Source organism: Coffea arabica, chromosome 11e (genome assembly GCF_036785885.1).
Source record: "Coffea arabica cultivar ET-39 chromosome 11e, Coffea Arabica ET-39 HiFi, whole genome shotgun sequence".
NCBI lineage: Eukaryota > Viridiplantae > Streptophyta > Magnoliopsida > Gentianales > Rubiaceae > Coffea > Coffea arabica.
Window position 1 is genome coordinate 7,880,999 of NC_092331.1, and position 16,636 is coordinate 7,897,634.

General features: G+C 39.5%; 14 non-coding genes across 14 annotated transcripts; all 14 read right to left on the minus strand.

Annotated features, from left to right (window-relative positions):
* Window positions 1-209: 209 nt before the first annotated feature.
* LOC140029884 (5S ribosomal RNA) lies at window positions 210-328 on the minus strand. The gene has a single exon (XR_011833799.1). It is a non-coding gene; the product is annotated as a 5S ribosomal RNA (ribosomal RNA).
* A 1,122-nt stretch (window positions 329-1,450) lies between these two features.
* LOC140031762 (5S ribosomal RNA) lies at window positions 1,451-1,569 on the minus strand. The gene has a single exon (XR_011835686.1). It is a non-coding gene; the product is annotated as a 5S ribosomal RNA (ribosomal RNA).
* A 1,135-nt stretch (window positions 1,570-2,704) lies between these two features.
* LOC140031156 (5S ribosomal RNA) lies at window positions 2,705-2,823 on the minus strand. Its single transcript, XR_011835077.1, has one exon. It is a non-coding gene; the product is annotated as a 5S ribosomal RNA (ribosomal RNA).
* Window positions 2,824-3,958: 1,135 nt separating this feature from the next.
* Window positions 3,959-4,077, minus strand: LOC140031773 (5S ribosomal RNA). The gene has a single exon (XR_011835698.1). It is a non-coding gene; the product is annotated as a 5S ribosomal RNA (ribosomal RNA).
* A 1,122-nt stretch (window positions 4,078-5,199) lies between these two features.
* LOC140031784 (5S ribosomal RNA) lies at window positions 5,200-5,318 on the minus strand. Its single transcript, XR_011835709.1, has one exon. It is a non-coding gene; the product is annotated as a 5S ribosomal RNA (ribosomal RNA).
* A 1,122-nt stretch (window positions 5,319-6,440) lies between these two features.
* LOC140031795 (5S ribosomal RNA) lies at window positions 6,441-6,559 on the minus strand. Its single transcript, XR_011835720.1, has one exon. It is a non-coding gene; the product is annotated as a 5S ribosomal RNA (ribosomal RNA).
* A 1,122-nt stretch (window positions 6,560-7,681) lies between these two features.
* LOC140029885 (5S ribosomal RNA) lies at window positions 7,682-7,800 on the minus strand. Its single transcript, XR_011833800.1, has one exon. It is a non-coding gene; the product is annotated as a 5S ribosomal RNA (ribosomal RNA).
* A 1,125-nt stretch (window positions 7,801-8,925) lies between these two features.
* Window positions 8,926-9,044, minus strand: LOC140031806 (5S ribosomal RNA). The gene has a single exon (XR_011835731.1). It is a non-coding gene; the product is annotated as a 5S ribosomal RNA (ribosomal RNA).
* Window positions 9,045-10,179: 1,135 nt separating this feature from the next.
* On the minus strand, window positions 10,180-10,298 carry LOC140031817 (5S ribosomal RNA). Its single transcript, XR_011835742.1, has one exon. It is a non-coding gene; the product is annotated as a 5S ribosomal RNA (ribosomal RNA).
* A 1,125-nt stretch (window positions 10,299-11,423) lies between these two features.
* On the minus strand, window positions 11,424-11,542 carry LOC140031828 (5S ribosomal RNA). Its single transcript, XR_011835753.1, has one exon. It is a non-coding gene; the product is annotated as a 5S ribosomal RNA (ribosomal RNA).
* Window positions 11,543-12,667: 1,125 nt separating this feature from the next.
* On the minus strand, window positions 12,668-12,786 carry LOC140031840 (5S ribosomal RNA). Its single transcript, XR_011835765.1, has one exon. It is a non-coding gene; the product is annotated as a 5S ribosomal RNA (ribosomal RNA).
* Window positions 12,787-13,908: 1,122 nt separating this feature from the next.
* LOC140031851 (5S ribosomal RNA) lies at window positions 13,909-14,027 on the minus strand. The gene has a single exon (XR_011835776.1). It is a non-coding gene; the product is annotated as a 5S ribosomal RNA (ribosomal RNA).
* A 1,135-nt stretch (window positions 14,028-15,162) lies between these two features.
* Window positions 15,163-15,281, minus strand: LOC140031157 (5S ribosomal RNA). Its single transcript, XR_011835078.1, has one exon. It is a non-coding gene; the product is annotated as a 5S ribosomal RNA (ribosomal RNA).
* Window positions 15,282-16,416: 1,135 nt separating this feature from the next.
* On the minus strand, window positions 16,417-16,535 carry LOC140031862 (5S ribosomal RNA). Its single transcript, XR_011835787.1, has one exon. It is a non-coding gene; the product is annotated as a 5S ribosomal RNA (ribosomal RNA).
* Between the last annotated feature and the right edge of the window lie 101 nt (window positions 16,536-16,636).

The window sequence follows — 16,636 nt, forward strand, 5'->3', positions numbered from 1 at the left end:
CCCTAGTTGCGGTGATACATTTGCGCCGACAAATTTGAGCGACGATCCGGGCTTTGATCGAGCCGTACCGTTCCTGATTTGTCTCGCGCCTTCAGATCCTCCTTCACGCTTCGACAAGAAGCAAAATATTAAGCAATCGTTCCGACGGAGCTAAATTACTACAGGATAAAGAACGAATAGGAAATTTGGATTTCGAAACAAAAAAGAGAGGGGTGCAACACGAGGACTTCCCAGGGGGTCACCCATCCTAGTACTACTCTCGCCCAAGCACGCTTAACTTCGGAGTTCTAATGGGATCCGGTGCATTAGTGCTGGTATGATCGCACCCGCCATGTTCCTTTCGCTTTATTCTTTTAAACTACCCCGTCCTGCGAAGCAGTGTGGCTTTTCTAGACCGAAATTCATTTTAAGCGTCAATTCAAGCATTTTCCTCTTATCCTTTTATTTATTTACTTTATATTTTTTTTTGTTATTGATTTGCACCCTGTTTTTTTCCCTCATCCCGCAACTCTAAATTATCATGAAATCAATCCTTCACGCTTGCAGTTAGGGGTGGCAATTCGGGTCCAAATCAGGTTGGCGGGTCGGGTTCGGGTCAACAGACCCGCCAGAAAATCTGTTGACCCGAACCCCGACCCGCCAACCCGTGACGGGTCAGGTATGCTGACCCGAACCCGAAAATTTCAGGTTTACGGGGCGGCGGGTCGACCCGAAATGACCCGAAACTTAATTTTAATTTATTAATTTATCACTGTAATTTCTAATAAAATCAATTTCTCACAAAACTAATTACATAATCAAGTAATAAAAATTTAAATAAATGATTCCAAATCAAATCTAAAATAAATTAAACACCGTAAAAGTGTTTTATCCCAAGCAAAATATAAAATAAATTAAAACAATACAAAAGTGAAAAATAATATAATATATTATTTGTCCAAGTATAATAATTTCAACTTCACACAAATTAAATAAATTCGTTTAGGATTAAGTAATTAATGCCTTTGAAAAAAAGAATAACTTAGTTTAGTTAGATAAAATTATTTTTATGTTTATTAAATTATTTTTAATTCGTAAACGGGTCATATCGGGTCATATCAGGTCACCACGGGTTGACCCGAAATCGACCGGTTTTCTTTTCGGGTTCATCGGGTCCAACCCGATTCTGACCCGAATTCCCGAAACCTCAACCCAAACCCATTAATTTCGTGTTAGGTTCGTGTCGTGTCGAAAATTGCCACCCCTAGTTGCGGTGATACATTTGCGCCGACAAATTTGAGCGACGATCCGGGTTTTGATCGAGCCGTACCGTTCCTGATTTGTCTCGCGCCTTCAGATCCTCCTTCACGCTTCGACAAGAAGCAAAATATTAAGCAATCGTTCCGACGGAGCTAAATTACTACAGGATAAAGAACGAATAGGAAATTTGGATTTCGAAACAAAAAAGAGAGGGGTGCAACACGAGGACTTCCCAGGGGGTCACCCATCCTAGTACTACTCTCGCCCAAGCACGCTTAACTTCGGAGTTCTGATGGGATCCGGTGCATTAGTGCTGGTATGATCGCACCCGCCATGTTCCTTTCGCTTTATTCTTTTAAACTACCCCGTCCTGCGAAGCAGTGTGGCTTTTCTAGACCGAAATTCATTTTAAGCGTCAATTCAAGCATTTTCCTCTTATCCTTTTATTTATTTACTTTATATTTTTTTTTGTTATTGATTTGCACCCTGTTTTTTTCCCTCATCCCGCAACTCTAAATTATCATGAAATCAATCCTTCACGCTTGCAGTTAGGGGTGGCAATTCGGGTCCAAATCAGGTTGGCGGGTCGGGTTCGGGTCAACAGACCCGCCAGAAAATCTGTTGACCCGAACCCCGACCCGCCAACCCGTGACGGGTCAGGTATGCTGACCCGAACCCGAAAATTTCAGGTTTACGGGGCGGCGGGTCGACCCGAAATGACCCGAAACTTAATTTTAATTTATTAATTTATCACTGTAATTTCTAATAAAATCAATTTCTCACAAAACTAATTACATAATCAAGTAATAAAAATTTAAATAAATGATTCCAAATCAAATCTAAAATAAATTAAACACCGTAAAAGTGTTTTATCCCAAGCAAAATATAAAATAAATTAAAACAATACAAAAGTGAAAAATAATATAATATATTATTTGTCCAAGTATAATAATTTCAACTTCACACAAATTAAATAAATTCGTTTAGGATTAAGTAATTAATGCCTTTGAAAAAAAGAATAACTTAGTTTAGTTAGATAAAATTATTTTTATGTTTATTAAATTATTTTTAATTCGTAAACGGGTCATATCGGGTCATATCAGGTCACCACGGGTTGACCCGAAATCGACCGGTTTTCTTTTCGGGTTCATCGGGTCCAACCCGATTCTGACCCGAATTCCCGAAACCTCAACCCAAACCCATTAATTTCGTGTTAGGTTCGTGTCGTGTTTTCAGGTCGTGTCGAAAATTGCCACCCCTAGTTGCGGTGATACATTTGCGCCGACAAATTTGAGCGACGATCCGGGCTTTGATCGAGCCGTACCGTTCCTGATTTGTCTCGCGCCTTCAGATCCTCCTTCACGCTTCGACAAGAAGCAAAATATTAAGCAATCGTTCCGACGGAGCTAAATTACTACAGGATAAAGAACGAATAGGAAATTTGGATTTCGAAACAAAAAAGAAAGGGGTGCAACACGAGGACTTCCCAGGGGGTCACCCATCCTAGTACTACTCTCGCCCAAGCACGCTTAACTTCGGAGTTCTGATTGGATCCGGTGCATTAGTGCTGGTATGATCGCACCCGCCATGTTCCTTTCGCTTTATTCTTTTAAACTACCCCGTCCTGCGAAGCAGTGTGGCTTTTCTAGACCGAAATTCATTTTAAGCGTCAATTCAAGCATTTTCCTCTTATCCTTTTATTTATTTACTTTATATTTTTTTTTGTTATTGATTTGCACCCTGTTTTTTTCCCTCATCCCGCAACTCTAAATTATCATGAAATCAATCCTTCACGCTTGCAGTTAGGGGTGGCAATTCGGGTCCAAATCAGGTTGGCGGGTCGGGTTCGGGTCAACAGACCCGTCAGAAAATCTGTTGACCCGAACACCGACCCGCCAACCCGTGACGGGTCAGGTATGCTGACCCGAACCCGAAAATTTCTGGTTTACGGGGCGGCGGGTCGACCCGAAATGACCCGAAACTTAATTTTAATTTATTAATTTATCACTGTAATTTCTAATAAAATCAATTTCTCACAAAACTAATTACATAATCAAGTAATAAAAATTTAAATAAATGATTCCAAATCAAATCTAAAATAAATTAAACACCGTAAAAGTGTTTTATCCCAAGCAAAATATAAAATAAATTAAAACAATACAAAAGTGAAAAATAATACAATATATTATTTGTCCAAGTATAATAATTTCAACTTCACACAAATTAAATAAATTCGTTTAGGATTAAGTAATTAATGCCTTTGAAAAAAAGAATAACTTAGTTTAGTTAGATAAAATTATTTTTATGTTTATTAAATTATTTTTAATTCGTAAACGGGTCATATCGGGTCATATCAGGTCACCACGGGTTGACCCGAAATCGACCGGTTTTCTTTTCGGGTTCATCGGGTCCAACCCGATTCTGACCCGAATTCCCGAAACCTCAACCCAAACCCATTAATTTCGTGTTAGGTTCGTGTCGTGTTTTCAGGTCGTGTCGAAAATTGCCACCCCTAGTTGCGGTGATACATTTGCGCCGACAAATTTGAGCGACGATCCGGGCTTTGATCGAGCCGTACCGTTCCTGATTTGTCTCGCGCCTTCAGATCCTCCTTCACGCTTCGACAAGAAGCAAAATATTAAGCAATCGTTCCGACGGAGCTAAATTACTACAGGATAAAGAACGAATAGGAAATTTGGATTTCGAAACAAAAAAGAGAGGGGTGCAACACGAGGACTTCCCAGGGGGTCACCCATCCTAGTACTACTCTCGCCCAAGCACGCTTAACTTCGGAGTTCTGATGGGATCCGGTGCATTAGTGCTGGTATGATCGCACCCGCCATGTTCCTTTCGCTTTATTCTTTTAAACTACCCCGTCCTGCGAAGCAGTGTGGCTTTTCTAGACCGAAATTCATTTTAAGCGTCAATTCAAGCATTTTCCTCTTATCCTTTTATTTATTTACTTTATATTTTTTTTTGTTATTGATTTGCACCCTGTTTTTTTCCCTCATCCCGCAACTCTAAATTATCATGAAATCAATCCTTCACGCTTGCAGTTAGGGGTGGCAATTCGGGTCCAAATCAGGTTGGCGGGTCGGGTTCGGGTCAACAGACCCGCCAGAAAATCTGTTGACCCGAACCCCGACCCGCCAACCCGTGACGGGTCAGGTATGCTGACCCGAACCCGAAAATTTCAGGTTTACGGGGCGGCGGGTCGACCCGAAATGACCCGAAACTTAATTTTAATTTATTAATTTATCACTGTAATTTCTAATAAAATCAATTTCTCACAAAACTAATTACATAATCAAGTAATAAAAATTTAAATAAATGATTCCAAATCAAATCTAAAATAAATTAAACACCGTAAAAGTGTTTTATCCCAAGCAAAATATAAAATAAATTAAAACAATACAAAAGTGAAAAATAATATAATATATTATTTGTCCAAGTATAATAATTTCAACTTCACACAAATTAAATAAATTCGTTTAGGATTAAGTAATTAATGCCTTTGAAAAAAAGAATAACTTAGTTTAGTTAGATAAAATTATTTTTATGTTTATTAAATTATTTTTAATTCGTAAACGGGTCATATCGGGTCATATCAGGTCACCACGGGTTGACCCGAAATCGACCGGTTTTCTTTTCGGGTTCATCGGGTCCAACCCGATTCTGACCCGAATTCCCGAAACCTCAACCCAAACCCATTAATTTCGTGTTAGGTTCGTGTCGTGTCGAAAATTGCCACCCCTAGTTGCGGTGATACATTTGCGCCGACAAATTTGAGCGACGATCCGGGTTTTGATCGAGCCGTACCGTTCCTGATTTGTCTCGCGCCTTCAGATCCTCCTTCACGCTTCGACAAGAAGCAAAATATTAAGCAATCGTTCCGACGGAGCTAAATTACTACAGGATAAAGAACGAATAGGAAATTTGGATTTCGAAACAAAAAAGAGAGGGGTGCAACACGAGGACTTCCCAGGGGGTCACCCATCCTAGTACTACTCTCGCCCAAGCACGCTTAACTTCGGAGTTCTGATGGGATCCGGTGCATTAGTGCTGGTATGATCGCACCCGCCATGTTCCTTTCGCTTTATTCTTTTAAACTACCCCGTCCTGCGAAGCAGTGTGGCTTTTCTAGACCGAAATTCATTTTAAGCGTCAATTCAAGCATTTTCCTCTTATCCTTTTATTTATTTACTTTATATTTTTTTTTGTTATTGATTTGCACCCTGTTTTTTTCCCTCATCCCGCAACTCTAAATTATCATGAAATCAATCCTTCACGCTTGCAGTTAGGGGTGGCAATTCGGGTCCAAATCAGGTTGGCGGGTCGGGTTCGGGTCAACAGACCCGCCAGAAAATCTGTTGACCCGAACCCCGACCCGCCAACCCGTGACGGGTCAGGTATGCTGACCCGAACCCGAAAATTTCAGGTTTACGGGGCGGCGGGTCGACCCGAAATGACCCGAAACTTAATTTTAATTTATTAATTTATCACTGTAATTTCTAATAAAATCAATTTCTCACAAAACTAATTACATAATCAAGTAATAAAAATTTAAATAAATGATTCCAAATCAAATCTAAAATAAATTAAACACCGTAAAAGTGTTTTATCCCAAGCAAAATATAAAATAAATTAAAACAATACAAAAGTGAAAAATAATATAATATATTATTTGTCCAAGTATAATAATTTCAACTTCACACAAATTAAATAAATTCGTTTAGGATTAAGTAATTAATGCCTTTGAAAAAAAGAATAACTTAGTTTAGTTAGATAAAATTATTTTTATGTTTATTAAATTATTTTTAATTCGTAAACGGGTCATATCGGGTCATATCAGGTCACCACGGGTTGACCCGAAATCGACCGGTTTTCTTTTCGGGTTCATCGGGTCCAACCCGATTCTGACCCGAATTCCCGAAACCTCAACCCAAACCCATTAATTTCGTGTTAGGTTCGTGTCGTGTCGAAAATTGCCACCCCTAGTTGCGGTGATACATTTGCGCCGACAAATTTGAGCGACGATCCGGGTTTTGATCGAGCCGTACCGTTCCTGATTTGTCTCGCGCCTTCAGATCCTCCTTCACGCTTCGACAAGAAGCAAAATATTAAGCAATCGTTCCGACGGAGCTAAATTACTACAGGATAAAGAACGAATAGGAAATTTGGATTTCGAAACAAAAAAGAGAGGGGTGCAACACGAGGACTTCCCAGGGGGTCACCCATCCTAGTACTACTCTCGCCCAAGCACGCTTAACTTCGGAGTTCTGATGGGATCCGGTGCATTAGTGCTGGTATGATCGCACCCGCCATGTTCCTTTCGCTTTATTCTTTTAAACTACCCCGTCCTGCGAAGCAGTGTGGCTTTTCTAGACCGAAATTCATTTTAAGCGTCAATTCAAGCATTTTCCTCTTATCCTTTTATTTATTTACTTTATATTTTTTTTTGTTATTGATTTGCACCCTGTTTTTTTCCCTCATCCCGCAACTCTAAATTATCATGAAATCAATCCTTCACGCTTGCAGTTAGGGGTGGCAATTCGGGTCCAAATCAGGTTGGCGGGTCGGGTTCGGGTCAACAGACCCGCCAGAAAATCTGTTGACCCGAACCCCGACCCGCCAACCCGTGACGGGTCAGGTATGCTGACCCGAACCCGAAAATTTCAGGTTTACGGGGCGGCGGGTCGACCCGAAATGACCCGAAACTTAATTTTAATTTATTAATTTATCACTGTAATTTCTAATAAAATCAATTTCTCACAAAACTAATTACATAATCAAGTAATAAAAATTTAAATAAATGATTCCAAATCAAATCTAAAATAAATTAAACACCGTAAAAGTGTTTTATCCCAAGCAAAATATAAAATAAATTAAAACAATACAAAAGTGAAAAATAATATAATATATTATTTGTCCAAGTATAATAATTTCAACTTCACACAAATTAAATAAATTCGTTTAGGATTAAGTAATTAATGCCTTTGAAAAAAAGAATAACTTAGTTTAGTTAGATAAAATTATTTTTATGTTTATTAAATTATTTTTAATTCGTAAACGGGTCATATCGGGTCATATCAGGTCACCACGGGTTGACCCGAAATCGACCGGTTTTCTTTTCGGGTTCATCGGGTCCAACCCGATTCTGACCCGAATTCCCGAAACCTCAACCCAAACCCATTAATTTCGTGTTAGGTTCGTGTCGTGTCGAAAATTGCCACCCCTAGTTGCGGTGATACATTTGCGCCGACAAATTTGAGCGACGATCCGGGCTTTGATCGAGCCGTACCGTTCCTGATTTGTCTCGCGCCTTCAGATCCTCCTTCACGCTTCGACAAGAAGCAAAATATTAAGCAATCGTTCCGACGGAGCTAAATTACTACAGGATAAAGAACGAATAGGAAATTTGGATTTCGAAACAAAAAAGAGAGGGGTGCAACACGAGGACTTCCCAGGGGGTCACCCATCCTAGTACTACTCTCGCCCAAGCACGCTTAACTTCGGAGTTCTAATGGGATCCGGTGCATTAGTGCTGGTATGATCGCACCCGCCATGTTCCTTTCGCTTTATTCTTTTAAACTACCCCGTCCTGCGAAGCAGTGTGGCTTTTCTAGACCGAAATTCATTTTAAGCGTCAATTCAAGCATTTTCCTCTTATCCTTTTATTTATTTACTTTATATTTTTTTTTGTTATTGATTTGCACCCTGTTTTTTTCCCTCATCCCGCAACTCTAAATTATCATGAAATCAATCCTTCACGCTTGCAGTTAGGGGTGGCAATTCGGGTCCAAATCAGGTTGGCGGGTCGGGTTCGGGTCAACAGACCCGCCAGAAAATCTGTTGACCCGAACCCCGACCCGCCAACCCGTGACGGGTCAGGTATGCTGACCCGAACCCGAAAATTTCAGGTTTACGGGGCGGCGGGTCGACCCGAAATGACCCGAAACTTAATTTTAATTTATTAATTTATCACTGTAATTTCTAATAAAATCAATTTCTCACAAAAATAATTACATAATCAAGTAATAAAAATTTAAATAAATGATTTCAAATCAAATCTAAAATAAATTAAACACCGTAAAAGTGTTTTATCCCAAGCAAAATATAAAATAAATTAAAACAATACAAAAGTGAAAAATAATATAATATATTATTTGTCCAAGTATAATAATTTCAACTTCACACAAATTAAATAAATTCGTTTAGGATTAAGTAATTAATGCCTTTGAAAAAAAGAATAACTTAGTTTAGTTAGATAAAATTATTTTTATGTTTATTAAATTATTTTTAATTCGTAAACGGGTCATATCAGGTCACCACGGGTTGACCCGAAATCGACCGGTTTTCTTTTCGGGTTCATCGGGTCCAACCCGATTCTGACCCGAATTCCCGAAACCTCAACCCAAACCCATTAATTTCGTGTTAGGTTCGTGTCGTATTTTCAGGTCGTGTCGAAAATTGCCACCCCTAGTTGCGGTGATACATTTGCGCCGACAAATTTGAGCGACGATCCGGGCTTTGATCGAGCCGTACCGTTCCTGATTTGTCTCGCGCCTTCAGATCCTCCTTCACGCTTCGACAAGAAGCAAACTATTAAGCAATCGTTCCGACGGAGCTAAATTACTACAGGATAAAGAACGAATAGGAAATTTGGATTTCGAAACAAAAAAGAGAGGGGTGCAACACGAGGACTTCCCAGGGGGTCACCCATCCTAGTACTACTCTCGCCCAAGCACGCTTAACTTCGGAGTTCTGATGGGATCCGGTGCATTAGTGCTGGTATGATCGCACCCGCCATGTTCCTTTCGCTTTATTCTTTTAAACTACCCCGTCCTGCGAAGCAGTGTGGCTTTTCTAGACCGAAATTCATTTTAAGCGTCAATTCAAGCATTTTCCTCTTATCCTTTTATTTATTTACTTTATATTTTTTTTTGTTATTGATTTGCACCCTGTTTTTTTCCCTCATCCCGCAACTCTAAATTATCATGAAATCAATCCTTCACGCTTGCAGTTAGGGGTGGCAATTCGGGTCCAAATCAGGTTGGCGGGTCGGGTTCGGGTCAACAGACCCGCCAGAAAATCTGTTGACCCGAACCCCGACCCGCCAACCCGTGACGGGTCAGGTATGCTGACCCGAACCCGAAAATTTCAGGTTTACGGGGCGGCGGGTCGACCCGAAATGACCCGAAACTTAATTTTAATTTATTAATTTATCACTGTAATTTCTAATAAAATCAATTTCTCACAAAACTAATTACATAATCAAGTAATAAAAATTTAAATAAATGATTCCAAATCAAATCTAAAATAAATTAAACACCGTAAAAGTGTTTTATCCCAAGCAAAATATAAAATAAATTAAAACAATACAAAAGTGAAAAATAATATAATATATTATTTGTCCAAGTATAATAATTTCAACTTCACACAAATTAAATAAATTCGTTTAGGATTAAGTAATTAATGCCTTTGAAAAAAAGAATAACTTAGTTTAGTTAGATAAAATTATTTTTATGTTTATTAAATTATTTTTAATTCGTAAACGGGTCATATCGGGTCATATCAGGTCACCACGGGTTGACCCGAAATCGACCGGTTTTCTTTTCGGGTTCATCGGGTCCAACCCGATTCTGACCCGAATTCCCGAAACCTCAACCCAAACCCATTAATTTCGTGTTAGGTTCGTGTCGTGTTTTCAGGTCGTGTCGAAAATTGCCACCCCTAGTTGCGGTGATACATTTGCGCCGACAAATTTGAGCGACGATCCGGGCTTTGATCGAGCCGTACCGTTCCTGATTTGTCTCGCGCCTTCAGATCCTCCTTCACGCTTCGACAAGAAGCAAAATATTAAGCAATCGTTCCGACGGAGCTAAATTACTACAGGATAAAGAACGAATAGGAAATTTGGATTTCGAAACAAAAAAGAGAGGGGTGCAACACGAGGACTTCCCAGGGGGTCACCCATCCTAGTACTACTCTCGCCCAAGCACGCTTAACTTCGGAGTTCTGATGGGATCCGGTGCATTAGTGCTGGTATGATCGCACCCGCCATGTTCCTTTCGCTTTATTCTTTTAAACTACCCCGTCCTGCGAAGCAGTGTGGCTTTTCTAGACCGAAATTCATTTTAAGCGTCAATTCAAGCATTTTCCTCTTATCCTTTTATTTATTTACTTTATATTTTTTTTTGTTATTGATTTGCACCCTGTTTTTTTCCCTCATCCCGCAACTCTAAATTATCATGAAATCAATCCTTCACGCTTGCAGTTAGGGGTGGCAATTCGGGTCCAAATCAGGTTGGCGGGTCGGGTTCGGGTCAACAGACCCGCCAGAAAATCTGTTGACCCGAACCCCGACCCGCCAACCCGTGACGGGTCAGGTATGCTGACCCGAACCCGAAAATTTCAGGTTTACGGGGCGGCGGGTCGACCCGAAATGACCCGAAACTTAATTTTAATTTATTAATTTATCACTGTAATTTCTAATAAAATCAATTTCTCACAAAACTAATTACATAATCAAGTAATAAAAATTTAAATAAATGATTCCAAATCAAATCTAAAATAAATTAAACACCGTAAAAGTGTTTTATCCCAAGCAAAATATAAAATAAATTAAAACAATACAAAAGTGAAAAATAATATAATATATTATTTGTCCAAGTATAATAATTTCAACTTCACACAAATTAAATAAATTCGTTTAGGATTAAGTAATTAATGCCTTTGAAAAAAAGAATAACTTAGTTTAGTTAGATAAAATTATTTTTATGTTTATTAAATTATTTTTAATTCGTAAACGGGTCATATCAGGTCACCACGGGTTGACCCGAAATCGACCGGTTTTCTTTTCGGGTTCATCGGGTCCAACCCGATTCTGACCCGAATTCCCGAAACCTCAACCCAAACCCATTAATTTCGTGTTAGGTTCGTGTCGTGTTTTCAGGTCGTGTCGAAAATTGCCACCCCTAGTTGCGGTGATACATTTGCGCCGACAAATTTGAGCGACGATCCGGGCTTTGATCGAGCCGTACCGTTCCTGATTTGTCTCGCGCCTTCAGATCCTCCTTCACGCTTCGACAAGAAGCAAAATATTAAGCAATCGTTCCGACGGAGCTAAATTACTACAGGATAAAGAACGAATAGGAAATTTGGATTTCGAAACAAAAAAGAGAGGGGTGCAACACGAGGACTTCCCAGGGGGTCACCCATCCTAGTACTACTCTCGCCCAAGCACGCTTAACTTCGGAGTTCTGATGGGATCCGGTGCATTAGTGCTGGTATGATCGCACCCGCCATGTTCCTTTCGCTTTATTCTTTTAAACTACCCCGTCCTGCGAAGCAGTGTGGCTTTTCTAGACCGAAATTCATTTTAAGCGTCAATTCAAGCATTTTCCTCTTATCCTTTTATTTATTTACTTTATATTTTTTTTTGTTATTGATTTGCACCCTGTTTTTTTCCCTCATCCCGCAACTCTAAATTATCATGAAATCAATCCTTCACGCTTGCAGTTAGGGGTGGCAATTCGGGTCCAAATCAGGTTGGCGGGTCGGGTTCGGGTCAACAGACCCGCCAGAAAATCTGTTGACCCGAACCCCGACCCGCCAACCCGTGACGGGTCAGGTATGCTGACCCGAACCCGAAAATTTCAGGTTTACGGGGCGGCGGGTCGACCCGAAATGACCCGAAACTTAATTTTAATTTATTAATTTATCACTGTAATTTCTAATAAAATCAATTTCTCACAAAACTAATTACATAATCAAGTAATAAAAATTTAAATAAATGATTCCAAATCAAATCTAAAATAAATTAAACACCGTAAAAGTGTTTTATCCCAAGCAAAATATAAAATAAATTAAAACAATACAAAAGTGAAAAATAATATAATATATTATTTGTCCAAGTATAATAATTTCAACTTCACACAAATTAAATAAATTCGTTTAGGATTAAGTAATTAATGCCTTTGAAAAAAAGAATAACTTAGTTTAGTTAGATAAAATTATTTTTATGTTTATTAAATTATTTTTAATTCGTAAACGGGTCATATCAGGTCACCACGGGTTGACCCGAAATCGACCGGTTTTCTTTTCGGGTTCATCGGGTCCAACCCGATTCTGACCCGAATTCCCGAAACCTCAACCCAAACCCATTAATTTCGTGTTAGGTTCGTGTCGTGTTTTCAGGTCGTGTCGAAAATTGCCACCCCTAGTTGCGGTGATACATTTGCGCCGACAAATTTGAGCGACGATCCGGGCTTTGATCGAGCCGTACCGTTCCTGATTTGTCTCGCGCCTTCAGATCCTCCTTCACGCTTCGACAAGAAGCAAAATATTAAGCAATCGTTCCGACGGAGCTAAATTACTACAGGATAAAGAACGAATAGGAAATTTGGATTTCGAAACAAAAAAGAGAGGGGTGCAACACGAGGACTTCCCAGGGGGTCACCCATCCTAGTACTACTCTCGCCCAAGCACGCTTAACTTCGGAGTTCTGATGGGATCCGGTGCATTAGTGCTGGTATGATCGCACCCGCCATGTTCCTTTCGCTTTATTCTTTTAAACTACCCCGTCCTGCGAAGCAGTGTGGCTTTTCTAGACCGAAATTCATTTTAAGCGTCAATTCAAGCATTTTCCTCTTATCCTTTTATTTATTTACTTTATATTTTTTTTTGTTATTGATTTGCACCCTGTTTTTTTCCCTCATCCCGCAACTCTAAATTATCATGAAATCAATCCTTCACGCTTGCAGTTAGGGGTGGCAATTCGGGTCCAAATCAGGTTGGCGGGTCGGGTTCGGGTCAACAGACCCGCCAGAAAATCTGTTGACCCGAACCCCGACCCGCCAACCCGTGACGGGTCAGGTATGCTGACCCGAACCCGAAAATTTCAGGTTTACGGGGCGGCGGGTCGACCCGAAATGACCCGAAACTTAATTTTAATTTATTAATTTATCACTGTAATTTCTAATAAAATCAATTTCTCACAAAACTAATTACATAATCAAGTAATAAAAATTTAAATAAATGATTCCAAATCAAATCTAAAATAAATTAAACACCGTAAAAGTGTTTTATCCCAAGCAAAATATAAAATAAATTAAAACAATACAAAAGTGAAAAATAATATAATATATTATTTGTCCAAGTATAATAATTTCAACTTCACACAAATTAAATAAATTCGTTTAGGATTAAGTAATTAATGCCTTTGAAAAAAAGAATAACTTAGTTTAGTTAGATAAAATTATTTTTATGTTTATTAAATTATTTTTAATTCGTAAACGGGTCATATCGGGTCATATCAGGTCACCACGGGTTGACCCGAAATCGACCGGTTTTCTTTTCGGGTTCATCGGGTCCAACCCGATTCTGACCCGAATTCCCGAAACCTCAACCCAAACCCATTAATTTCGTGTTAGGTTCGTGTCGTGTCGAAAATTGCCACCCCTAGTTGCGGTGATACATTTGCGCCGACAAATTTGAGCGACGATCCGGGTTTTGATCGAGCCGTACCGTTCCTGATTTGTCTCGCGCCTTCAGATCCTCCTTCACGCTTCGACAAGAAGCAAAATATTAAGCAATCGTTCCGACGGAGCTAAATTACTACAGGATAAAGAACGAATAGGAAATTTGGATTTCGAAACAAAAAAGAGAGGGGTGCAACACGAGGACTTCCCAGGGGGTCACCCATCCTAGTACTACTCTCGCCCAAGCACGCTTAACTTCGGAGTTCTGATGGGATCCGGTGCATTAGTGCTGGTATGATCGCACCCGCCATGTTCCTTTCGCTTTATTCTTTTAAACTACCCCGTCCTGCGAAGCAGTGTGGCTTTTCTAGACCGAAATTCATTTTAAGCGTCAATTCAAGCATTTTCCTCTTATCCTTTTATTTATTTACTTTATATTTTTTTTTGTTATTGATTTGCACCCTGTTTTTTTCCCTCATCCCGCAACTCTAAATTATCATGAAATCAATCCTTCACGCTTGCAGTTAGGGGTGGCAATTCGGGTCCAAATCAGGTTGGCGGGTCGGGTTCGGGTCAACAGACCCGCCAGAAAATCTGTTGACCCGAACCCCGACCCGCCAACCCGTGACGGGTCAGGTATGCTGACCCGAACCCGAAAATTTCAGGTTTACGGGGCGGCGGGTCGACCCGAAATGACCCGAAACTTAATTTTAATTTATTAATTTATCACTGTAATTTCTAATAAAATCAATTTCTCACAAAACTAATTACATAATCAAGTAATAAAAATTTAAATAAATGATTCCAAATCAAATCTAAAATAAATTAAACACCGTAAAAGTGTTTTATCCCAAGCAAAATATAAAATAAATTAAAACAATACAAAAGTGAAAAATAATATAATATATTATTTGTCCAAGTATAATAATTTCAACTTCACACAAATTAAATAAATTCGTTTAGGATTAAGTAATTAATGCCTTTGAAAAAAAGAATAACTTAGTTTAGTTAGATAAAATTATTTTTATGTTTATTAAATTATTTTTAATTCGTAAACGGGTCATATCGGGTCATATCAGGTCACCACGGGTTGACCCGAAATCGACCGGTTTTCTTTTCGGGTTCATCGGGTCCAACCCGATTCTGACCCGAATTCCCGAAACCTCAACCCAAACCCATTAATTTCGTGTTAGGTTCGTGTCGTGTTTTCAGGTCGTGTCGAAAATTGCCACCCCTAGTTGCGGTGATACATTTGCGCCGACAAATTTGAGCGACGATCCGGGCTTTGATCGAGCCGTACCGTTCCTGATTTGTCTCGCGCCTTCAGATCCTCCTTCACGCTTCGACAAGAAGCAAAATATTAAGCAATCGTTCCGACGGAGCTAAATTACTACAGGATAAAGAACGAATAGGAAATTTGGATTTCGAAACAAAAAAGAAAGGGGTGCAACACGAGGACTTCCCAGGGGGTCACCCATCCTAGTACTACTCTCGCCCAAGCACGCTTAACTTCGGAGTTCTGATTGGATCCGGTGCATTAGTGCTGGTATGATCGCACCCGCCATGTTCCTTTCGCTTTATTCTTTTAAACTACCCCGTCCTGCGAAGCAGTGTGGCTTTTCTAGACCGAAATTCATTTTAAGCGTCAATTCAAGCATTTTCCTCTTATCCTTTTATTTATTTACTTTATATTTTTTTTTGTTATTGATTTGCACCCTGTTTTTTTCCCTCATCCCGCAACTCTAAATTATCATGAAATCAATCCTTCACGCTTGCAGTTAGGGGTGGCAATTCGGGTCCAAATCAGGTTGGCGGGTCGGGTTCGGGTCAACAGACCCGTCAGAAAATCTGTTGACCCGAACACCGACCCGCCAACCCGTGACGGGTCAGGTATGCTGACCCGAACCCGAAAATTTCTGGTTTACGGGGCGGCGGGTCGACCCGAAATGACCCGAAACTTAATTTTAATTTATTAATTTATCACTGTAATTTCTAATAAAATCAATTTCTCACAAAACTAATTACATAATCAAGTAATAAAAATTTAAATAAATGATTCCAAATCAAATCTAAAATAAATTAAACACCGTAAAAGTGTTTTATCCCAAGCAAAATATAAAATAAATTAAAACAATACAAAAGTGAAAAATAATATAATATATTATTTGTCCAAGTATAATAATTTCAACTTCACACAAATTAAATAAATTCGTTTAGGATTAAGTAATTAATGCCTTTGAAAAAAAGAATAACTTAGTTTAGTTAGATAAAATTATTTTTATGTTTATTAAATTATTTTTAATTCGTAAACGGGTCATATCGGGTCATATCAGGTCACCACGGGTTGACCCGAAATCGACCGGTTTTCTTTTCGGGTTCATCGGGTCCAACCCGATTCTGACCCGAATTCCCGAAACCTCAACCCAAACCCATTAATTTCGTGTTAGGTTCGTGTCGTGTTTTCAGGTCGTGTCGAAAATTGCCACCCCTAGTTGCGGTGATACATTTGCGCCGACAAATTTGAGCGACGATCCGGGCTTTGATCGAGCCGTACCGTTCCTGATTTGTCTCGCGCCTTCAGATCCTCCTTCACGCTTCGACAAGAAGCAAAATATTAAGCAATCGTTCCGACGGAGCTAAATTACTACAGGATAAAGAACGAATAGGAAATTTGGATTTCGAAACAAAAAAGAGAGGGGTGCAACACGAGGACTTCCCAGGGGGTCACCCATCCTAGTACTACTCTCGCCCAAGCACGCTTAACTTCGGAGTTCTGATGGGATCCGGTGCATTAGTGCTGGTATGATCGCACCCGCCATGTTCCTTTCGCTTTATTCTTTTAAACTACCCCGTCCTGCGAAGCAGTGTGGCTTTTCTAGACCGAAATTCATTTTAAGCGTCAATTCAAGCATTTT